At 56.3% G+C, this 23194-nt stretch overlaps 1 protein-coding gene across 1 annotated transcript in view; it reads right to left on the bottom strand.

The window, feature by feature from the left end:
- ADAMTS2 (ADAM metallopeptidase with thrombospondin type 1 motif 2) overlaps nucleotides 1–23194 on the bottom strand; it is a 205562-nt gene that overhangs the window by 140051 nt on the left and 42317 nt on the right. The gene's annotated exons all lie outside the window — the stretch shown is intronic.

A 23194-nucleotide genomic window follows, 5' to 3' on the forward strand; every position in this document is an offset into this window, starting at 1 on the left:
GAACGCAAGCATGGCTGTAGCCCCGCGTGTTCCCCAGGAGGGTGCCAGGACGCTTCATGTAAGGGCCAAGTGCTGCCCCCACCCCAGGAGCCCAGAGTCTAAGACAACAGTCCAAGCAGCCAGGCAGGGGCTGAATCTGCCCACAGACATGTTCCATTTGGGCCAAACAATATTTGTAAAGCCCTGAAGCCAACACTCAAAACAATGAGATTTTGTGTTCTAAACATGGAATTCCAGCTTGCCTTGGAAAACATAGATTCTGACCACAGTGGGCCTTGGACAGAGCACGTGCCCCTGCAGCCCCCACCCCCTACCCTCCGTCTACGCCAGTCCGGTCCAGACTCCACAGGCAGCTGCACTGCCAGCCAGGGCCCTCCCCTGCTGCAAACCCCTCTCAGGATCCCGTTTCCCCGTTTCCGTCTGGACGGGGCTGTGCTGTGCTCCGGCATTCCCAGGTCTCAGGGCCCTCCCGGCCCTGCTCGCACACCTCCCGCCAGCCCGTGCCTGCCCTGCGGTGCCGTGCTCAGGAGTCCCACCCACTCCCGCCTGGCCAGCAGGTAAACCCCATTCTCCCTTCAAGGCCTGGCTCCGCCCTCAATGACCCCTCCCTGTGCACGTGGCCCCACTCTGCCCTGGGCCGTCTGGTGGCCCTGCCCGGCCACCTAGCCCACGACCCCTCCAGCTCCCACACTGTTATGCTGTGGTCCATCACTCATACACCAAAGGTCTCGCAGTGACGCCCACCCCATGTCCCACCCGCAGGTGTATTTCCCTTATAAAGATCATACGCTTATGACCCACGAGGGGTTTTTAAAAGCTTGAATTTGTTGCTCAGACTTAAGAATCAGGAGATTTCACGTGAACGACCAGATTTCCAGATTCTCTAGCAAAATCAAGAAGCTGGCATTTCTGGGGCCACTGACACTCCAGCTCAGCCAGCACTGGCCAGGGGCCCCGTCCCGTCAGGGCCGTGCCCTCTAGCAGGCAGGCCCTGGCATCCCTGTCCAGGTGTACGGAAACCGCACACCTCCAGAGTAACCCAAATAGCCTCTGCCACACCATCGTGCAGGGGGAAGGGACAGAGTGGCTGTACCGGCTGCCCTCCTTCCCCCGGCCCCTCTGGTGCTCTGTGGACACTGTCCTGCCACTGACTGGAAGCCTCCAAGGACCTAAATGCAGTCGGCACCACCATGGGGCTGCTGGGCAGCTGCCATTTGCGTCAAGTCTAGTGAGGGGCGCTGGAGAGGGGGCCACACGCCCGGCACACTCGGCCAGGGCCCTTGGGAAGCGGTGTGCCAGTGGGTGCCGCGGACCACTCACCAGGAGGTGTCAGAGCCAGTAATGAGTAGAGGCTGCTGGACACGCAGGGTCGAGGACCACAGAGCACAGTGTCAGGCCCAGACCCGGGAATGAAGGGAGTTGCTGACGGGCCGTGATGTCCACCCGGAACCTCCCCAAACCCTCTGCACGGGCCAGGCGGAGTCGGAGAGAGGGCGGCGCTCCAGACAGAGGGGACCACAATGCAAAGGCCCAGGGGGGCAGACCACGGGTGACGGGGAGAGCTGGCAGGCTGGTGGGGGGGACATCACACAGAGGGGGGCGTCGCAGGGAGGACCGTGGGCAGCCTGGGGGCTTCTGGGCAGGGCGCGCCTTGATCCGGTTCCTGTTTGGGACTCTGTGGGCTGCTGCAGGGAGAATGCACTGGAAGAACCAAAATGGGTCTGGAGGGGCTGGGAGAAGGTGCTGCAGTGCCCGGGGCAGAGGCAGAGGGAGCGGGAGGGACGGGGACAAGTGGCCGACTGAGGAAGCTGAGGAAGTGGAGCCAACAGAACCTGGGGGCAGATTTGATTGAGACAGAAGGGAAAAGGGGCCCAGGAAGGCTCCCAGGGCTGTGGTGGCTGAAAAACAGGCCCCCAGAGTTACCTGGGTCCCCCAGCAGCGTACGCAGGTGTGACCGCGTGAGGCTCTGTAGCGCCAGAGGCTGTCCCCGATTGTCCTGGATGACCAGGGCCTCGGGGCAGTCGCTGCCACTCCCCTGTGAGCGGGCAGAGGGCTGAGACAGCACAGAGAGCCACGAGCAGAGCGAAGGGAGACACCGGCCTGGAAGGTGGAGAGACGTTGGCAGGGGCGGGGCAGCTGCCCACCTGCCGCCGCGGCGGGAGCGCGGCCACTGACACCTCGAGGCCGGCCAGGTCATGCTGAGCTTGGACTCTGGCCATCAGGAGCGTGAGAGCATAAATTCCTATGGGTTTAAGTAATTTGTTACATGCAGCAGTGGCAGGAAACTGACTCAGGGTCCTGGTGGGTGGGTGGCTGGGCGAGAGGGGCGTCCTCTGAGGGACACAGGAAGAAGGACAAGGCCAGCAGGACACGTGGGTTTGTGGCATCTCGGGCTTCCTGGGTGGTGGCCCGGGGTGGGGGTGGGAGCGGGGGCAGCAGGAGCCGGAGCCGCCGGTGGGAATGAGGTCAGCAGGGCTGTGGGGAGGGGCCGGGGGAGCCCGCAGGCCCCACACTCTGACTCGGCCCTGGGTCGCAGGGTCCAGCCGGGCCTGGCAGGGAGTCAGCAGATGCCTGTGGGATGAGGGAACGGATGACCCCAACGCAGTGGGCCGTGTCCTCCGAGAGAGACGCGGAGGGGCAGGCCAGGGGGCTGCGGCCGCCCCACTGCCAGCTCGCGGTGGGTGTTCACAAGGGCAGGAGTCGCTTCCGGTCGCAGCCACTGCCGCCCGCATGCGTGTGGGGCACCTGCTTCATGGTTGTACTAAAACTCACCCACGGGCAGGCAGGCTGTCCTGCAGCCTGGCATGCGAGGTTCCTGGCACCCCTCTGTCTGGCCAGGGGACCTTGGGCAAGGTGCTGAGCTCCCTGGGCCCCCACGCCCTCACCTGCAGATGGGCCAGTCTTCCCTTCCCCTGCACGGTCACCAGGGAGCACTGCCACCCGGGGCCCAGCGCAACCAGGGCACACGTTGCCAGGGCTCCTCCACCCAAGTGATGCCATCAAGCCTGTTTGCTTTCCGCATGAGGAAACTGAGGCCCAGGCGGGGGAAGGCCTGTTGGGACACCCAGGGTCAAGGAATCGGAGCCCAGGCCCCTGTGGAAGGGGCATTTCCCAGACGGGCCCCTGGGACAGGGCAGGCCTATTGGGGCAATTAGAGCAGGACACTGGGAGAGCAGGACAGAGAAGGGCAGCCCCCTCTTCTGGGGGCCTGTGCCCCAGGCCAATAGCCATCCACACCGCAGCCCAGGGCTATCCTGGAGGGACCCCGCAGGACCACGAGGCCAGACCCAGCCTGCTGAGGAGGAGCCCTCACTGGCCAGAGCAAACCAAGGGACAGCTTGGGGTCTCCCTGGCCCCAGGGGTCAGGTGCCCTGGCTGGCCTCCTGGGGGAAGGTCACTGGGCTGACCCAAGCACACTGGATCTGTCTGAGGCCACCCTGGACCTCGCCATGGCAGGAGGCCAGAGCTCAAGTGCCTGCCCGAAGGGCACCAGAGCACACGGAGCTACGTCTGAGGCACGAGGCCAGTCTGCTCAGGTCTCCTCACACAACCGGAGACTGCCGCGCGGCGGCTCTCAAACGGAGACGCTCTCGCTGTCCTCGCCAGCTTCAGCCCATCCTGTTGGCTACCGTGAAACGCACACATGTGTATCATGTTGACGGACACAGGTGGCACCTGCCCCAGGACCGGCGGCCGATCACACCGAGACCAGGCTGGCGGCCTCCCGAGACAGCTGGCCAGAACCGCGCTCAGGAGGGACTCCTGACGACGACAGCGCGGTCCGGGCCTCGCCTGGCTTCCGAGTGCGTTAGCATGCGCCCCGGGACGGCCTGTCTACGGCTGCAGAAGAAAACTGACAAGAGAACAAGGCGCAGAATGTCAGCTACGTTTCGCTGAGTCTTTTCCAGGACTTTGATTTTCATGCTGCCAGTGGCAAGCGCATCTCTTTTTACACGCAATTTTTATTAATTAGAATCGGTTTCCTCTCTCCACTTGGTAAACATTTAAGGAAGCCTGGAGCACGCTGGTCTGAGGGGCGCCCGCTGGGAGCTGCCGGTGGACACTGTCTGGCCGGGGCTGGCACGCTGGCCAGCCCTCACCACCAGGGCTGCTCTGCTCCTGAAGTCTGTGACCGGCTGCCGAGCCAGGCAGGTCCTCCTCTGGGGGATGGAGGGAGGCTCTGTGCCTGACCCTCAGGTGCTGCCACAGGGCTCACGGCCTGGCACCTGGGCCATCAAGTCAGGTCGCCAGCATATCACGGTGAATTACAGATTGCTGCCCTGCCTCTTCCTTCTTCTGGGCCCTGCTCTTTTGCTGTTTGATTTATGGTCATCACTAGAAATGGCAACTAAAAGTTAAAATGTTACAAGAATCCAAAGGCTTAATGGCTACCCTCCGTCACTTTGAACGTTAAAGCATTAAAACACTGACACCCTCAGAGTTAGGGGCTCACGGCAGCCCAAGCGTGCGTCCTCGCCCCGTCCGCGTCCGCAGAGCGACCTGGCTTGCCCCTCCTCACTGGCTCCTGCCGTGAAAGCCACCGGCTGCAGCACACCAGCAGGCTCCCACGTGTGTGTGACCAGGGACAGGTCTGTCACTCAACCTTGACATTCTTGCAACCTCCGGCACAAAGACTGTCAGGTGTTTGTCAAGGTTGCAGGGGTGACAATCAAGAATAGAAAGGAAAAGAGAAGCTGTTCCAAACACAGAGGGATCCAGGCTCCAACACAGGACAAGGCAGCACGCACCCGCGCCAGCTCCCCGTTGCCCCCCAAACTCACCCTGCTCCAAGCACACGCGCGCACACCATGCACACTTGCCATAGGGAACCCCCAAATGCTGGCGTCTGGCAAGATATCCACTCCTGAAACTATTCTGACTCTGAGAGACCCTCTCTCCCCTTCCTCCTTTTGGTAATGAACCGTTGAGATTCAGCCGGGCAATGGGGCAGTGGCCACCCCACTTCCCCCGCGGCAACACGAGCCTGGTCTAATGATGGCACCTGCAACCGCCAGGGCATCCCGACAGACCCTGCTTGGGCACACGCGCCCCTCCCAGGTGCCTGGGGAAGCCCCCGGCAGCCCTGGGGGGCCCAGGGCAGCGGCTGGAGCCCTCACCACTGAACAGTCGCAGGGGTGGGATAAGGGTGCAGCGGGGTCCGAGCCACTCCGCCCGAACCAGGGTGGGCTGCTTCACAGGGCAGCGTCCCAGAGGACGTTTTGCGTATTGATTCTCCACTTTTCCAGAGGGATATCAGTGGGCAAGCGCACTCCATGGGGTCAGGAGTCAGTTGTCCTCCCTGCTGCATTTCTGTCAGCTCCTGCTCTCTGCCTTCCAGGGCACCCACTTCTGCAGGGTCCCTGGGCTATCCTCGTGGCAGAACAAGGGTGCCTCCCTCTCTCTTGCATTTGGGGTGGACACGTGGGGTCCTTGCCAAGTACCAGCCATTCTCCTCCTTCCTCGTGGGGAGCCACCCCCATCCAGGGCCTGTCCTTCCAGGCTGGAGGGGGCTGTGGCCAAGGCTGGGCCTCCCAAGGTTCTCTTGAGTGGCGGTTGTCCCTGAGCGCCACAGAACCCTCCCGCCTCGTCCATCAGCCCTAGCCCTCTCTGGACATGGTTTCAGGCCCTATAGCTCCTTTACTGCAGAAAGCCCTTCTTTTGGCCTAAGCTGGCCAGAGCCAGTTTCTGAGGCTCACGACCAAGGAGCCCCGACAGTCGTGAGCCCCCAGCACAGAGTCCAGTGTCAGCAGGTGCTAAGGAAAGCTGGGCCCTACCTGGAAGGGCAGGGTGGAGGGAGAGACAGGCAGGGACACAGAGCCAGGGGACCTGGTTTCAAATTCTGGTCATGAGCCACTCCTGTGCCGCCTGCAGCCCCCAGGTCCCTCCTCTTCTGCAAAGTGAGGAGCTGGGCCAGGTGACCTGCGAATTAGGTACTGTTTATCCTTCTACAGTGCTCACAGGACCAAGGAGAGGTCCGGGAATAAGAACCAAAACAAACTGAAGACCAGAAACCCACTCCTACAAAATAAAGGCCAAGGATGTCTCCTGGCGCCCACGGCCGTGCACAGGGCGCCGGCAGCCCCTGTCCCCAGGCACACCCAGGTCTTTCCCTCCATGCCTGGGCTTCGTTCGCGCCTCAGTGCCCACCGCCTGCCTTTCCCCCTAGCTGGCACAGAGAGATGGGCGGCATTAGAGAGGTGTTAAAGGTCTGTCAGTACCAAACTGAGACTCAATTGACTTAATCAGAAAGTGTAAAATACAATTGAAAAGGGAATAATTTTTTTCAATATGAGGTTCAATGCTTCTTAAATATATAACAGCTTTATGAAGCTGTAATTCACATATCACACATTTCACGCATTTAAAGTATACAATTCAAGCATCACCACTGTTAATTGTAGAACATTTTCATCACCCCAAAAAGAAACCCCATACACATTAGCAGTCACTCCCATGTTCCCCTACCTCTCCCCTTCCCCACCAACCAGCCCTGAGCAACCACTATTCTACGTTCGCCTCTGTGGCCTTGCTGATTCTGGATATTTCAGGTAAATGGAATCGTATACTACATGTCTTTCGTGACTGGCTTCATTCACTTAGTGAGTTTTCCAGGTTCATCTGTGCTGTAGCGTGTCTCAGTATGTCATTCCTTTTTGATTGCCAAATAATATCTCATCATATGTATATATATGCCACTTTCTATTCATCCATTTGCTAGTTGATAGACGCTGGGTTGTTTCTACCTTTTGCCTCCTATGACTGACGCTGCTATGAATGTTTGTGTGCGAGTTTTGCGTGGACAGATGCTGTCATTTCTCTCGCAGTGGAGCTGCTGGGTCATACGGTGGCAGTGCCAGACTGTCCCCCACAGCGGTAGCACCATTTCACACGCCCACCAGCAGCGTCTGGGGTTGCCGTTTCTCCTTATCCTCACTGCTCCTTGTTGTTTTCTGGCTTTCGGATTCTAGCCATCCTAGCACATGTGAAGCAGACCATTCCGTTTGGCTTGCATTTCCCTGATGGATAATGACTCTGAGCATCTTTCCGAGTGCTTATTGGCCATTTGTTTAGCTTCTTTGGAGAAATGTCTATTCAAATACTTTGCCCATTTTTAATGGTATTAATTGTCTTTTATTGACTTATAAGGGCTCTTTATATATTCTAGATACAAGTCCCTTATCAGATATCTGATTTGCAAAGGTTTCCTCTCATTCTGTGGGTTGTCTTTTCACTTCTTGGTAGTGTCCATTGAGGTCATGGAGGACTTTCTTGAAGTCCAGTTTATCTATTTTTTCTTTTGTCATTAGTGCTTCCAGTGTCACATCTAAGAATTTGCCAACCCAAAGTTAACAGACTACTCTTACATTTTTTGAAGAGCTATATAGTTTTAGCTCTTATATTTAGATCTATGATCCATCCATTTGAGTTAATTTTTGTATGTGACGTGAGGAAGGAGGCTAACTTCATTTTTTCACATACAAATGTCCAGTTGCACAACACCATTTGTTGAAAAGATTACTCTTTCGCCTGTTGAATTATCCTGGCACCCTTGTCAAAAATCGATGTGAGGATTTATTTCTGAACTCTCAGTTCTATTCCAGCCACCTGTATCTGTAGAGCAGAAAGACAGATCTGCGTGTGTTTCTGCTAGTACCACACAGTCTTGACTAACTACCACTTTGTAGTAAGTCTTAAAATGAGGAAGTGTGGGTCCTTCAACTTTGTTCTTTTTCAATATTGTTTTGGCTATTCCGGCCCCTTGTATTTCTGTATGAATCTTAGGATCAGCTTGTTAATTTCTGCCAAGAAGTCAGTTGGGATTTTGATAGGATTCAATATTTCCTGATGTCCTGTTTGGTACTCATTAGTTCCCCTCCTAGGCCAACCCTTAGGAACCACTGGTCTAGAGAGACACTGCATTAGAACCAGCGTGAGACAGGAGCCCTGGCTTTGCCAACTGGCCGCGTGTGCCACCCTGAGCGACGCTGGGCCCAGGGAACGCGGCGCGTGGAGGGGCTGCCAGGGAACGCGCTCAGGGCACCCGCCGCGGCGCCGCCTGGCCGCTCTCTCCACCATTCCTCACCTGCCATTTATGCAGCACGGACTGGATTTCAAAATCAAGACACACAAACAGGGAAATTACAGGTTGAGATACCAGAATTGACTTCTGCATCTATTCCGCTGAGATAATTAGGATTACAAACCAGAGGTCATTTTTCATAATTCATAATTTGATTTTACTAAGTGGAGGAAAAAATTGCCAAATTCACAAAAATCAAAGAAAGAGTAGAGGAAGGAAGGAAGGAATAGTTTAACTGCATTGATTTCCCAATCTTCCATTGAGGGATCAACAATTACTGATAAATTTCTAAAGTCAGTTTCTAAATTTCTAAGTCTAAGGTTAAGAATACTACTCAAAGTGAGAGAAGCCACAACTAGTAAAACTAATATATATCTTCCAAATTACAGAAGCTAGACCATATATAAAATATGGGAGACTAGAAAAACAGCACCAAAACCCCCAGAAAAACAGAAAACATACATTAGATGATAGAAGTAAGAACAAATATATGTTATGACAATAAATGTAAATGGTCAGATTTTTTCAAAAACTCTATGCCCTTCAAAAAACTTTACAAAATTTACAAATTTATAACAGGCCAAAAGGGTTTTACAGATTTTTGATCATTTAAGGAACAAATATATCCATGATTTACTGGTGACTGAAGAAGGAAGGCCTAGGGCCAGTACGGTCCCCTTCTGTGAAATCATTTGTATCTCTGTGCCGAAAGTCAGTACGGCCTCACAACTGAGAGTGTAGCCGCCAGTTACTCTGCTTCAATTCAAACTTCCAAGAGGGGAGGAGGGGATGGGTATATCCACACCCAGTGAATGTGGTGAGCACCGTCTGGGGGAGGGACACGCTTCAAGCTCAGACTCGGGTGGAGCAAAGGCAATATATGTAACCTAAACACTTGTACCCCTGTAATATGCTGAAATAAAAATAAAAATAAACAAATGCTTACTTCCCTGCTGGCTAACTGTGTGGACTCTCTGAGCTTCAGTGTTTTTGGTATAAAATGACAATAATAATGGGATTTACACAGTTGATGTGAGGGTTAAATGAGATATTGTCTATAGAGCACTCAGCACAGCACCCAATAAATTAGCCTGTTGTCATCATCATTATTAGTGTGACAGGAGAGTTCTTTGGAAACGGGTAACGAAAAGTTGGCAGTGTTAAGGTTTGGGGTGGCAGCCAGTCGGCCTTCCCACTAAATCAAGCGACGCTAGAGTGGCTCCCACGGGACCTGTGAGAGTCCAGAATGTCCCACGCTCAGTCTTTTGCAGCCAGCTCCCCCATCTCAACAGCCCCTGAGCATACCAAAGCCAGGAAGACTCCAGGAAACAGAGCTGGCCTGCCCGCCCTGGCCGGGACACAGGGGTCAGCAGGTCAGATCCAGACCCAGGGACCACAACAGGCCTGCCCATCCGTCACAAGAACTGACAGTCGTCCCTGCCAGATGCTCCGCTGACATTTCCCAGGTCTTGCTCAGCATGAAGACCATGTCGGGGAATGTCCCCAGTCACAAATTAACATTCACATAAATAACAGGGCGCTCTCCACTAAACAAGAAAAATCACTCTTGCTGTAGGAACACTTGCCAAACTATCAAAAAGTGAAATTTTTCACTGTTTGAAAAGTGAATCCTTCAATACTTTTTTCAGAAGTATGGAATCTTATCAAAATCCCACACCCACCAGCTGGACCACGGCCCTGGCCTTGAGGTAGGTGGAGGAGAGCTCTCGGAGTAAGGTCCAGCGCCCTCACTCCCCAGGCCGGCCGCAGGCCCTGAGGCAGCCCCCACCAGCTAGAATCCAGCCACGCCGCCCTCCCAGGCCTGCACACACTGCCCCTCCTCCTCTCCTCTGACCACCCGGGGCCAGCACGTCTGGGCACCACCACCCAGTCCTGTCCAGAGAGAGCACGCTCCGTCTGGCCAGGGCTGGAATGGCAGGGGCTCTTGTCTTTGAGTGCCGATGTTTGCTCTTTCCCTAGATGTATGTTATTTGGTGGCAAGGGCTGCAGATGTTACCACCCACACCATCCTGGAGCCCCCAGGGGACTCACCCTGGCCCGCAACCAAAGCCTGCAAGGCCCCGCTCCAGGACCAAATGGCCTGGGGACCCTGGACTGTCCCTCAGCATCCACTGTAGGCTCACCCACATCTGCCAGATGAAAAGCTCCAAGGGGCAGCTCCTCCCACAAGAGGCCAGCGGCAGTGCCTCTGCATTAGGTGGCCTCTGCTGGCGCCACCAGAACAAAGTGCCACACAGACCGGGCCACTTAAACAGCAATATGCTCTCACAGTCCTGCAGGCTGCAAGTCCGAGATCGAGGGGTCAGCAGGCTGGTTCCTACTGAAACCTCCATCCGTGGCTTGTCAGTGGCATCGTCTCTGCGTGGCCTCACATGGTCTTTCCTCTGTGCATGCCTGTGTCCTAATATCCTCTTCTTAGAAGGGTGTGGGTCACATTGGATTAGTGACCTCATTTTAACTTAATTATCTCTTTAAAGACCCTGGCTCCCTGTGTCCAAATCCAGGGGGTAGGACTTCGACATAGGAACCTGGGGGCCGGGGGGGACACCACTCAGCCCATAGCAGCCCCCACGTCCAACGCCACACAGAGCTGGCTGCTGGCAGGGGTGCCGGGCCCTGCGCGGCCAGAGCTGGGCAGGCGGCTGCTCGGGAGCATACCTCCACACGGGCAGGGAGGAGGGCATCACCTGGGCAGGTCACTGCAGGAGCACTGCCCCGTGGTCAGACACCAGGCATGCGGGAGCACTGCCACGCCAGGGAAGTCGGAGCCCGCCCTGGGCTGGCCGTGTGGGACGCCCGTCTCGCCCTCCCTTCTGGACCAGGTATTCTCACCTCAGGACACAACAGTGAGTGCAGGCACAGCGAGATGAGAAGGCTGCACAGCCAGCGGGCGGCAAGCAGGCGCCAGGACCCCCGGCTGCCCCTCCTAGACAGGGGAGCTCCACTGTCTCTGGAGCTCGTGCCTGGGGCCAGCTGCAGGCTGGCGTCCTCCTTCCCTGTGGAGAGGGTGGCTCTGCCTCCAGATGCTGGCAAGGGCTCCCCACATGCCCCTCTCCCCACAATCTTTTGGGTTATCCCAAGGCCGAGGCTAGGTCCTGGAAGACAGGGTACAGAGTCCTAGTTGTGTGGCATGTTCTAAACAGGATTCAGCACCTTTTCCAGGGCAGCACAGCCAGAGAGGAAGCCCCCAGTCCCAGAGACCCCAGAGACAGGGTCCCAGTCCTTCCCATGTGGTCTGCGCCTACGAGAGAGTCCAGGTGGCCGGGGGAGACATGCACACCAAGGCCTGCCTGGTGGGAGGATGAAGGTGGGTTTGGTGGGCAGGGAGCCGTAGGCTCGCCCTCAGCTGGAATTCCCCCAGGCATGTCTGGTCAGCGTGGGGACGGCGACAGGGGCAGTGAGTCAAGGCCACAGCAGGACAAGGTCTGCTGGCCTGGCTCGGGGCGGTGTGGGAAGACACACTGCCCAGCGACGCGCCCCTCAGGAGCAGGGCCAGACACACCCAGCCTGACCGGGAAGTGCGGGCCTGAGAGGTGACGGTGAGGCTCAGGGGGGTGCCCTCTTCGCCCTCGGTGCTGGGCTGCCCGGCCTGGAAGCTTTCTTAGCTCTCTGCTTTCACTTTCCACCAAGGGCTGTCCCCACCCTGGGTCCCTGGGCCCCAAGGCCCTCTCCGGGCATCTTGGGCCTCACACGCAAGTAGCCTGGCACACTGCCTGAGTTTGGTTTCCTTCAAATCAGGCTTCTTTTCCTGCTCCGATCTCTGGGGCCCACCATGGTATCCGGGGCAGGCTGACCGCCGACCGTCCTCTGCCCGCCTGCCCAACTGCCACTCCTAGGCGGGCAGCCCTGCAGGGCCCGAGGCTGTCTGCCACCCCTTCTGTCCAGATTTCCCAAAACAAAAATCAGGCCACACCAGCTGACGAAGGGTCTTGTCTAGTTTATTTATGGAAAAGACGGGCTCTGAGGGCCAGGTTGTCTGGGCCACAGCCAGGCTGCTCCTCCGGCCTCCAGACACCACCCGGCCCATGTCCTTACTCATCCACTGTTGATCCAGGGCAGGGGGAGGGCCCCAGCACTGGCGAGCCCCTACTAGTGACATTGGGATGTTTACTCATTCTAGAGCTAGGACAGCAGCCCGCATGACCCTGGGCCCCTCTGTGGGTGGCCGGAGCCCAGTCGAGGAGCCTGAGCAGCCAGGCCAGCAATGACCGAAGGTGCTGTATCCAGGGCATGGGCAGGCTCAGGCGCCCCACTGTCACCGCTGCAGATTCAGGGGACAGAGTGCATGGGACGGGCTGCCCCGTGGATCCTGCTCCTCACAGGGGACCTGGCCACCAGGTGTCACAGGGGGAGACAGTGTGAGTCCCAGGGCATGAAAGGTGACATCAGGCATATGTCTGATACCCCTGCCTGCTCCAACCACCCACCCACGGCACATCATGGCACCGTACACACAACACAGCTCCACCCACCGGCTGTGCCATGCCTGGGCTCTCAGGGCCTCCACCGGAGAGCAGGCAGGGAAGTGGGTGGCAGCTCCTCCAGGCCAGGTGCACACCATGGCACCAGGCCGTCCCCGAGAGCAGGCTGTGGCCACAGGTCAGCTCTCATTGCCTCAGGACTGCTCCCCTCCTTCGGGGCTCCGCTCGCTCCTGTGCTCCCTGTACAGAGGCGGTTTGCCCCCACCCCGTGTAAAACTGCACCCCGAGCAAGGTAGAAGGGCAGAGGATCCAACTCTAGGTGCTCTCAATGGCCAAAGTTGGGGTAATTTGAACAAAATCGTAAATAATGATAGTAATGGTATAACTCACAAAATAAAATAAATATACACGAGTCTATACTGGTATAAGTAAATAGCCAAATAATAAATAAATGGGGGAGGAAAGGCAGCTCTTCATCACAGTGGAATTCAATTAATAAATGTAGAAGAAATTATGAGATAGAAAATCACCCTAATAAACCCTATCAGCAATACCATTGTAAGGACTGTTGCAGATAAGAATCATCTGTGCACGCTAAAATTAGTGGGCAAAAGTACAATGAGAAACAGAATGTTTGCAGCACCTCAAACTATTTCCCTATGAGAGATTTATTAATTATAAAGGGAAAAAATTGTAACTTTGTAGGGGAGAATCCCAGCAGACAACACCTTAACCCAGTGAAGAACTTCATCACTGACGGCACGAGACAGTTCGCCATCTGATGTGATAAACCCAGCGCACCACGACGCCCAGCAGAGCGCTCGGCACGTTCGTGATAATCCTGCCAAAAATGCATGAACTCGATCCAACGTGAAGACACACCAGACAAACCTACGTGGAGGCACAGGCTACAAAGTGGCTGACCAGTCCTCTTCAAAAGCATGCAGGTCATGAAATCTCAGAGGGCAGGAAACAAAAGGGTCACAACTAATAAAATGCCACGAGGCATTTTATCCCATTCAGGCATCCCCTGAATGGGATCCTGAACCCAACACCTGACGTCAATCAGGAAACTGGCAAAATCCAGTGAAGTCTGCAGACCATGTGCCATGGTTTGGACACGATTTGTTCATTCCCACCAAAACTCACGTTGAAACGTAGTCCCGGTGTGGTGGTGTTGGGAGGGGGGCCCAGTGGGAGGCGTTTGAATCGTGGGAACAGATCCCTCGTGAATTGCTTGATGCCATTCTCATGGTAGTGAGTGGATTCGTTCCCCAGAGATACGGTCACTATAAAGCCAGGACAACCCTGGGTTTCCCTTTTTGCATGTGTCCGCTTCCCCTTTGACCTTCTCTACCCAGTCATGATGCAGCAGGAAAGCCCTCGCCAGAAGCCAGGGACATGCCCTTGAACTTCCCAGCCTGCAGAACCGTGAGCTAAAGGAACCTCTCTTCTTTACAGATTACCCAGTCTCAGGTATTCTGTGATAGCAACACAAAACATACTAAGACACTAAGCACTAGTGCTGTAACAGTGTCAATGCTAAAACCCCCTGGTTTCAGTCCTTGCTCTATGGTGCGTAAGATGTTAACGTTAACACCAGGGGAAGCTGGGTGAAGGGCATACAGGAACTCTCGATGCTGTTTTTGCAACATTTTTTGCTATTTTTGCAAATTAGCATAGATCTAAAGTCATTTCAAAATAATAAGTTTAAACACATAAAATAAAACCACCCCAGGCCACTCTTGGTGTCCATTCATCATGACTGCCATTCCCTGGAACAAGGTGCCTGGCTTTGCTGCTGCATCCCTGGCATTCAGGGAGTGGGCACTGCAGGAGCTGGTGAGTTCCAGGGATGGAGCAGCAAGTGCAAAGGCCCTGAGGAGGAAGCAAGCCTGACAGGTTGCAAGAACACCAGGGAGAAGAGTGTAGCCAAAGCAGTGCTCTTGGGCAGAGGGTCCACACCTGAGCCATCTCTGTGGGCCCTGCTGCTCCCTTTGGGGCACTCCCCAACCATCTACCCTGTGTGGGGGGCCCACCAGATGCTGCAGAAGCTCTAAGACTTGAGCCTGTGAGGCTGTCCCAGGGTCCCAGGCGAGTGGCTTGATGAGCAAGCTGTCCCTGATGGCCAGAGGGGTACTTCCTGCACGCATGTGAGTGGGCTGGAGCCACCAGGAAAGTGCTGACATGCAAGTTTTGGTGACTTCCACTCACATCAGACACAGAATGAATTCAGGGCCCAAGGCTCCTGCTGTCATTGGCTCCTGTCCATCCCCACTCCAACTGTGGTGCCATCCTGGGCTACCGCGCCCAGGGCGGTGGCCCCACATCCTCAAAGGTTCTGTGCCATTTCAGGGCAGTCCTGCAGGGCTCGCTGCACCCTTCTGCCAGGAGGGCTTTCAGAGCACAGCTGTTGCTCTGTAATGCCACGACCCTTCCCTGTGCCGCCCCGGCCTCTCAGCGACGCTGGGTATCGTTGTCCCAGGCTGGTCTGCTGATGCAGGGACTGCTGCACATGACAGGGCCTCTTCTCCCCCTGCTGCTGATGGCAGCTTGCGGAAGGCAGGGGTGCACTCCACACTGGACAAGGTCGAATTCCGGTTGTGCAGAGGAACAGCCTAAGGACTGCAAGGAAGAGGTGACCGCAAGATATGTGCGTCTTCCCTTAAGCTATAAAGTTCCGAACGGTAAATTTAACATGACCAGACAATAAGCGACGGCTCACATTTTCCTGCCTACACTGGGCAAATCTGCATGGGTGGTCCTCGGTGAGGAGGCACAGACAGGGCCTGACAGGGAGCCACAGACACCCGCATTCGCGGGGCCGAGGACGAAGTCTGGTGGGGGAAACACCCCACGGAGCACTGAGTACGTGGGGTTAGGAACGTGGGGCAGGAAGATCTACAGCGTCTGCACGCAAACAGGTTCCAGAGAGCCACGTGTTACCCGTGATGACAGCATGGCTGCTTTTTCCCCCGCTGTGGGGCATAAAAACACGCAAGTAGCTGGGAACAGCACACTCAACAATAAAGAACATGAAGAACTGTTCCTGGACCTGAACGCTAACAAGGCTCCGTGCACGCACTGACCGGATAGCAGACAAAGGCGCTAGCACCTCTCTCCCCGCTCCCCTACATCTTATGGGTACACCTCACTATGTCCCATGCAGGCTCATGAATCTTGTCATACATTTTTTAATCAAACTGTCTATAGAGAGAGGAGCCCTGTAAAAAATATATGTGCCCAGGGCCCCTGCACCCTAGGGACAGCCATGCCTCTGGGAACAGCCCAGAAGGACTGTTGATAAGGGGCCAGGTAGGGTGAGGTGGGTCAGCCAGCCCAAGGTGACACGCTTTCCCTGCAACATGCATCTGAGGCAGAGCACACTGCATGGAGCCCACCCAAGCCCCCACTCCACCCTGGAGCGCAGACCCCTGTCCAGGCAGCTTCCTGGGGTTCTGGGTAGGGCCTTCCAAGACACCCCATTTCCAAGCCTCCATCCCCAGCCCATTAGCATGCCTTTAATTCCCTTCTGCTTGAGTCACAGCCATTTTTCCATGGAAAGAGAAGCCTTCCTGTCTTCCTAGAGGTTGTCAGGAGCTACGCTGGCAGGCTCCCTGGGCCTGTGACATCCTCCCCGGGGAGTGGGAACCGTCTTTCCTGCAGCCCCAGGCACCATGACCTCATCCTGGTGCTGGGCCCCGGCCTCTGACTCACAGCACCCGTGTAAGTGCTAACTCAGGGCTGCCCCTCCCTGTGGGCAGGGGGACAGTCTGGCGTCACTTTGCTCTGCTCTCTCCAAACGAGGGGCACGTTGCTGGGCTGCTCTGTCCTGACAGGCTCGCACTTCCCTCAAAAGTGCTAAACTTCACGAAGAGGCTGAGGCACTGTGTGTTCCTCTAAGTCAGTTGAATTAATTAACTGATTCACACATGAGAAGACTCTTATTCTTGTAGGCTTTGTTTATGGATCAGAAATTAGACTTGAAGCAAAAACTGATGTCTCAACGTGAAGAGTATTTTCCCTTTTAACTGCAGTGAATTGGGGCCATGAATCCAGACAGACTGGGAACGCGGCCTTCTCATCACCCTGGACAGGCCAGAGCCCGGGATGGCATGGAACGTCAGCTTCCCACTGCCATGGCCCAGAACATGCCAGTGGACTGGCAGATCCCAGCCCGGGTCACGCACTGGAGCCGGCATCCGGGATGGTCTTTGTTTTTTTAGGTGCTGGTGTGTCCCAAACACTCAGCGTCATGACTGGGAAGCAGGGGGGTGACGCTGATAAAAGGGATGTTGCCTGTCGTCAGAGCTGACAGCCCAGAAACACGTCCAGCCAGCCAGTCGCGTGCAATGAACATTCTCTCCGCGGCAGCTCAGGGCAGATGCGTGCGTGGCTGGAGGCTCCACTGGGGCTGCCCCAGCAGACACACCCCTAGGGATGCTGAGGTTAGCCTGGCCCAGCAATGCCGAGCACCCCAGCACATCTGACCCTCCAGCCCAGGATGACATCAGGGGCAACTTGTTCAGGTCATAAATGGTGGCCCTGTGACCCTGCACCCACAGGCAGGGGAGCATAAGGGCCCCAGCCACGACCCCGTCCCCAGCACCCCTGCAGGGCCACACCCACGTCTTCAGGGGGCCTCAGCACAGTGCACCCAGCAACCAAGGAGGCCTGTCCCTGCTGTCAAAGGAGCTTCCTGCCAGTGGAGTGGACAGGGGCTTGCTTCTAGAGTCAGCAGGAAATGTCAAGATTATCCCTGGAAACGCTTCAAATCTCCCATCAAGTCCCAAGTAGACGTGGGTTTTGCATACACTCGATGCGATAACCTTCCCACACCGAGTGCCTAGAACCACTGAGGCGGTCTAAAGCAAGGAGCAAGGGAAGCCTGTGTGTGGATACGGGCATCGAGACCTTTTCTGTCCGCCCATGACTACTGCTTCCAGATGAGCAGGGCCTGGGGGCACTTGGAGGGTTTCTACCGGCTGGGCGGCTCCTTGTTCCGCCTCGAGCACCCTACCGGAGTTGCTGAGTCTGTCTGTCCTCAGAACACGACGACGACCCGCACCAGGCGGGCACTTACACGTGCTGACCAAACAGGTTCTGGATTGGAAAGGAAACCTGGCTTTGAAAAGATACAAAGAAGAGCACGGCCCACGTGTCTCCGCCTTACAAGCCGACGTTCTGGGCAGGGGGGCTCTCCGCTGGCCACCCCTCCACATTCACCCCTGGGGGCTGACCGCAGAAACCAGCTCCCCCGGGCTCTCTGGGTACAGGGAGGCACCAACAGGAAACTGGCAGCTGGGGACAGAGGGCAGGTTTGCTTTCTCTGCGTGGCCTGGCGGGCCCCGGGGTGGTCAGGGCTCCCACTGTAGGGACCGCTCGAGTTCCGCCCAGCACTGTGGGTCCCCTCACCCTGGCTGCAGCGCTGTGAGTCTTGCCTTCAGCAAATCCCTTCAGCTGGGCCCCTGTGACCCCAGCACTGACTGATCCGAGGTGCCCGCGTGGCCCTACCAGGCAGTCCTCACTGTCATGGCCTGGGTGCTGGTCCCATCTCCGGGGTTTGGGATGGGACTTCCACACTCCTGCCTGATTTCCAACCTGAAGCACATGAGTGAGCCTCTCCCTGCAACCATGACAGACTCGGAGCGGAAGGAATCCCGGACCGGCCCAGGACACTCTGAGCGAGGCACACGAGCCCCTCCTGATCCAGGAGTTGGGGCAGGGTGGGTTGGAGGCTCTGAAGGATTTAGGAGCAGCCCACCTGGGCTGCCCTCCACACACTCACCCTAAACAGGCCGTCCTACTGCCACGGAAACAACTAGATGGATCTGCACTGCGAACAGGAGGAAGTGCAGACGGGCAAAGACCTTGGGCGGAGGCTGCCCGATGAGGAGAGGAGGATCCTCCAACCCAGGAGTCCCCATCCAGGAGGAAATGGCCTTCTGGGCTGTGTTCCGGGAGACGGAGGGTCTCGCTCAGCCACATAGCACGTGGCCCACAGGCCTGCCCAGCCCCTTCTACTGAGGGTATCATATATTATCTTAGTCTACACAGGCGTCTATAACAAAATACCATAGACTGGGTGGCTTACAAACAACGGAAATTTATTTCTCATGGTTCTGGAGGCTGGGAAGTCCAAGATCCTCCTCACACCATCACCATCCCCGTGGGGGTGAGGACCCGAGCATGCAGGTGCAGGGTACACAAGCGTTCAGACCTCGGCATGCACAGCTGAGTAGGCCACCTTCCCGGGTCCCACCACCAGGAAGGCCCTCTAGCCAACTGGGGAGGGAATACAAATGACAATCACACAGACAGGGAAGGCTGAGGCCAAAGGCAACAGCAGAAAAAACTGCCTGGGACCAGTTAAATCTAAATCATCCTGAATACAGTTATGAAACTAAATATAGATATCAAAGAAAACCCTTGAAACGGAAGATACTTATTATTTTTGTAAAAAAAAATAATAATAATATAAGGAGCTGGGCACAATGGATCATGCCTGTAATCCTAGCACTTTAGGAGGCCCAGGCAGGAGGATCACTTGAGATCAGGAATTTGAGACCAGCCTGAGCAACATAGAAAGACCCTGTCTCCACAAAACAATTTTTTTTAATTAGCCAGGTGTGGTAGTGTATGTTACTAGTCCCAGCTACTCGGGAGGCTGAGGCAGGAGGATCACTTGAGCCCAGGAGTTGGAGGCTGCAGTGAGCTGTGATGACGCCACCGCGCTCCAGACTAGGCAACAGAGTGAGATCCTGTCTCAAAAAAAAAAAAAAAGAAAGAAAGAAACAAAGGAAATAGTAGTGATAGCCAGTACGGTGAGCCCGACTCTATCCACAGTAAACTCGACGCCGTTTGTGTGCGGTTGGGAGTGGCAAGCAGGGAGCCACGGGGTGAAATGCTCCAATCCTCCTGAACAGATGGCTCCACCAGTGGTTTCTGGTTTCTGATGGTGATTCTTAGAGACACTTAATGTTAGGGAGGTGTTAAAAACTGAAAGGTAATAGCTAGCAGGATAAAAACAGGATGGTCTCTTCTAAGTCACTGCAGAAGAGAAAAGATGCAGACAACACAATCTAGACAGCAACATATGAGGAAAGGGAATGCTAACCGTTAAGTAGATCCTTAGGGACCCTGAAGGAAGGAAAGATGCCGGCGAGGGCCCGGCAGGCGTGAGGGGAGGAGCGGGGAGGAGGGGGAGGCCTGGTGGGATGCAGGGCAGGCACAGCCGGACTGCGGGTTGGCTCCAAGAGCCACAGCAACCCCAGGGTGTTTGGGAGCCCAGGGGTTGCCGTGACTGCAGGTGTGGAAGGACGCTCGCTACACCCCAAGGTGGCTGGGGCGGGGCTGGCACCGAGACCGCCAGAGGAAGCCCTGCCCGGTGCTCTCTCCCAGGCTCAGGGCTGGGAGGCAGGACTGAGCTCTCATTTGTTTTGATTGGGGACTGAGGATGGAAGGGCGGCTGGGAGGAGCTGCCATGTGCAGAGACAAGGCAGGCTCTCAGGGAAGGGCCCACCTGAGCCATCAAGCTGCTCCGCAGACACTCGAAGATGGCTGAGGTCGCTCTGGGAGGAAGTGCAACGAGGAGGAGGAGAATGGGGTCGAGCCCCCAGGGCCCCCACCAGGTTGGGGTGGGCAGGGGAGAGCCCAGAGGGAAGAGAGGAAATCTAGGAGCAGCGCAGCGTCGGGTGACACCGCGGCAGTGACGCAGGAGTAGGGAGGCCTGAGCTGTGGGGCAGACGAACGACCACAGGATCCCACGCTTCCCTCCATGGTCAGTGGGGACCTCCCCGGCTTTGGGTGACACAAGGTGGCAGTGGAGGAGGTGGGAGGCCGGGCAGGGCTTCTGAGACGCTGGGATGGGACCGGGAGCAGACGGGAGCTCGAGGGACAGGTGGGGCCTCGCTGCGCACATGGAGGGGAAGCACGTGGAGGCGAAAGGCCTTCGAGGCTGGGGAGCAGGGCGAGAGGAGGTGGCGCAGAGGGGACAGTAGCACCTGAGGCCTGTGGTCTGGGATGGAAGGGGAAACCCTGCAGCCAGGCTGGGGGCGGCAGGAAAGCTAGGGAGCAGGAAGGAGCGGGGCCCAGCAAGTCATCCCAGAAGACACAGCCTGGCAGAGAGGGCACCACCTGGGGGCGGTGGCATCGCGCCGGAGAGGAAGGCCCGGGAGGCGGGTGGAGGTGCGCCCAGCGGGCAGGTCCCAGGGGCAGTCCAGGCAAGGGGGGCAGTCGGGGAGGGCAGCAGTCAGAGAGCGGTCAGAGGGGCAGGTGCCAGAGGAAACCAGCTCCCAGCCTGCCCCCAAGGGTGGGGGACAATCAAACATAAAGACATGAAGACACAGGCCAGACTACAGCAGCCGGGCCACTCACGTCACCAACGACACCTGCCCATGGGTTTCACCTTACAGTTAAAGATCAATTGGATTGAGTTTAAAGAAACAAAAGGCGCGCTGTTTGAAAGACATCCCCGAAACACGGTGAAAGAGAGGCAGAGAAAAACGCGACACAGAAAGCAGGGTGTCTCTAACATCATAAAACAGAATCCAGAGCCAGCAGTAAGTGGCTCGAGGAGGCCCCTGCCTCACTGACGACACACTGGAAACACAGTCACCGAGTCGCACGAGCCAAGCACCACAGCGTCTGCCGCTATTAGACACACAGGAGACGGTAGCCCGAGAACAAAGTCAGCGAAATGGCAACAGGCCACTCCCAGCAGGTGACAGTTCTCCTAGACCAAAGCAGAGACGCACAGATTCATGTAATAATGAAACGAGCTGGGCTGATTTATGGGTGGACATGACAACTCATAACGGAAGGCAGATACCCTACAAGCACATGGGAACATTTACAAACACTGACCCTGGCCTGAATCCCCCTACCCTGTGGCCCTGGCCCCTGAGCCCCTGAGCCCTTGCACCTCAGCCTCCCACTCCACCTGTGCAGCAAAGCCACAAGCTGAGACCACTGCCAACTCTGCTTCTCGGTGCCAAGAACCAAGGGGTGAAGTTGGGGGGTCCCCACTTTGCCTCCTCCCCTGCCCTTGTAGTCCAGCCAGAAGCCCCTCAGCACAGCCTGCCACTCCTGACTCTTGAGCACGCCCCTCCCCAACACTCTGAGCCTGTATGTCTGCGATGACCCTCCCTTGACAGCCCCGCTTCACTCTCAAGGCATGACTTGGGCTCCTGCATCACTGGGACATAAGGCCACCTCCCTGCCTCCCGCCGAGGAAGTCGCTGGTACAGAGGCCACCAGACCCTCTTTACTGCAATCATCCTCCTCCTCTGAGGCAGGATAACCCACCCCACCCCATGCCCGACTCCCCAGGAGCCTCCCCGGGTCCCTTGTCCCTCCCCCTGCTGTGTCCTCAGCCTCCCCGCTCCAGAGTCCTTTCTCGCAGCCCAGCAACACGCCTGGACCTCTCCAATCCTCACAAGAAGACCCTACTCCCCTTCCAGGTACCACCAAGTGCTCCCCTGCCCTCACACCCCCATTAACAGGTTGACCTCTGTGTCCCCTCTCCTACTCGCCAGCACCCGTGGCCTCTGTCCCTCCTCCCAAGGCCACAGGGACCTCCATACCCTCCTCCTCAGCCTCTCTCTGGCTCCACTCTGATTTCCATGGCAGCAAGGGCACTGGGCCCCTCCTCCTTCCCTGACCCTACAATCCAGAGCACACACTCCCTCCAGAAGCCCATATAACATTTGCAAAAACTGAGCAAACACCAGGGGACAAGGACAATTTCAGAAATTCTCCAAGGCTTGGAGCACCCAGGTCCTCCCTTGTGCTCATAAACTCAGGGTGGTGCCCCTGGCCAGGGCACCTCTGCCAGGTATCCACGGAGACAAGCTCTCCCATTCTGACAGAATGTGGCAGCTGTGGAAGGCTCCCAGTGCTGCTATGGTCTGAGTGTTTGTGTCCCCGCAAAATTCATATATTGAAACCCTCACCCCCCCCAAAGTGATGGTATGAAGAAGTGGGGCCTTTGGCAGGTAATTAGGCCAGGAGGGTGGAGCCCCCAGGAATGGGATTAGTGCCCTTATCAAAGAGGCCCGAGGGAACTCCCTTGCCCCTTCCACCCTGTGAGGACACAGGAAAAGGTCACCATCCCTGAAATCAGGAAACGGGCCTTCAGCAGACACTGAGTTTGCCAACACCTTGATCTTGAACTTGCAGCCTCCAGAACTGTGAGAAATAAATATCTGTTGTGTATAAGCCACCCAGTCTGTGACCCTGTGTTACAGCAGTCTACACAGACGACACCTGCAGAGCCTGGGATGCTGGCCGGGAGACGGCAGGGGCCCAGCAAGACACTCGGCGGGAAGGTGCAGACGGGCTCTGCAGAACCGAGACAGAACCTGAGGAAGCCCAGAGGTGTTAGAGGGGGTTGTGTGGAAGGGGATGTAGGTCCCTGCAGGAAAAAGGTCTGTGCTGGTTAGGGGTGGGTGTGACAGAAATGGTGAAACTCGGATATAAATGCTGATGAAATCTGATTTGAACCCACAGATGTTATGGTCTGAAAACATTTGGGTTGTACTAGGAATTAACACCAAAGGTTAACAATCTAAAATCCAACCACTGGGAAGTTTTGTAAACTTTCCCCTAAGTAGCTCTTAGGTTACTGGGATCAAATCATAAATACTTTTTTAAACGATGACAGTGAGAATTC

The sequence above is a fragment of the Eulemur rufifrons genome, chromosome 5 (assembly GCF_041146395.1).
Source record: "Eulemur rufifrons isolate Redbay chromosome 5, OSU_ERuf_1, whole genome shotgun sequence".
Taxonomy (NCBI): domain Eukaryota; kingdom Metazoa; phylum Chordata; class Mammalia; order Primates; family Lemuridae; genus Eulemur; species Eulemur rufifrons.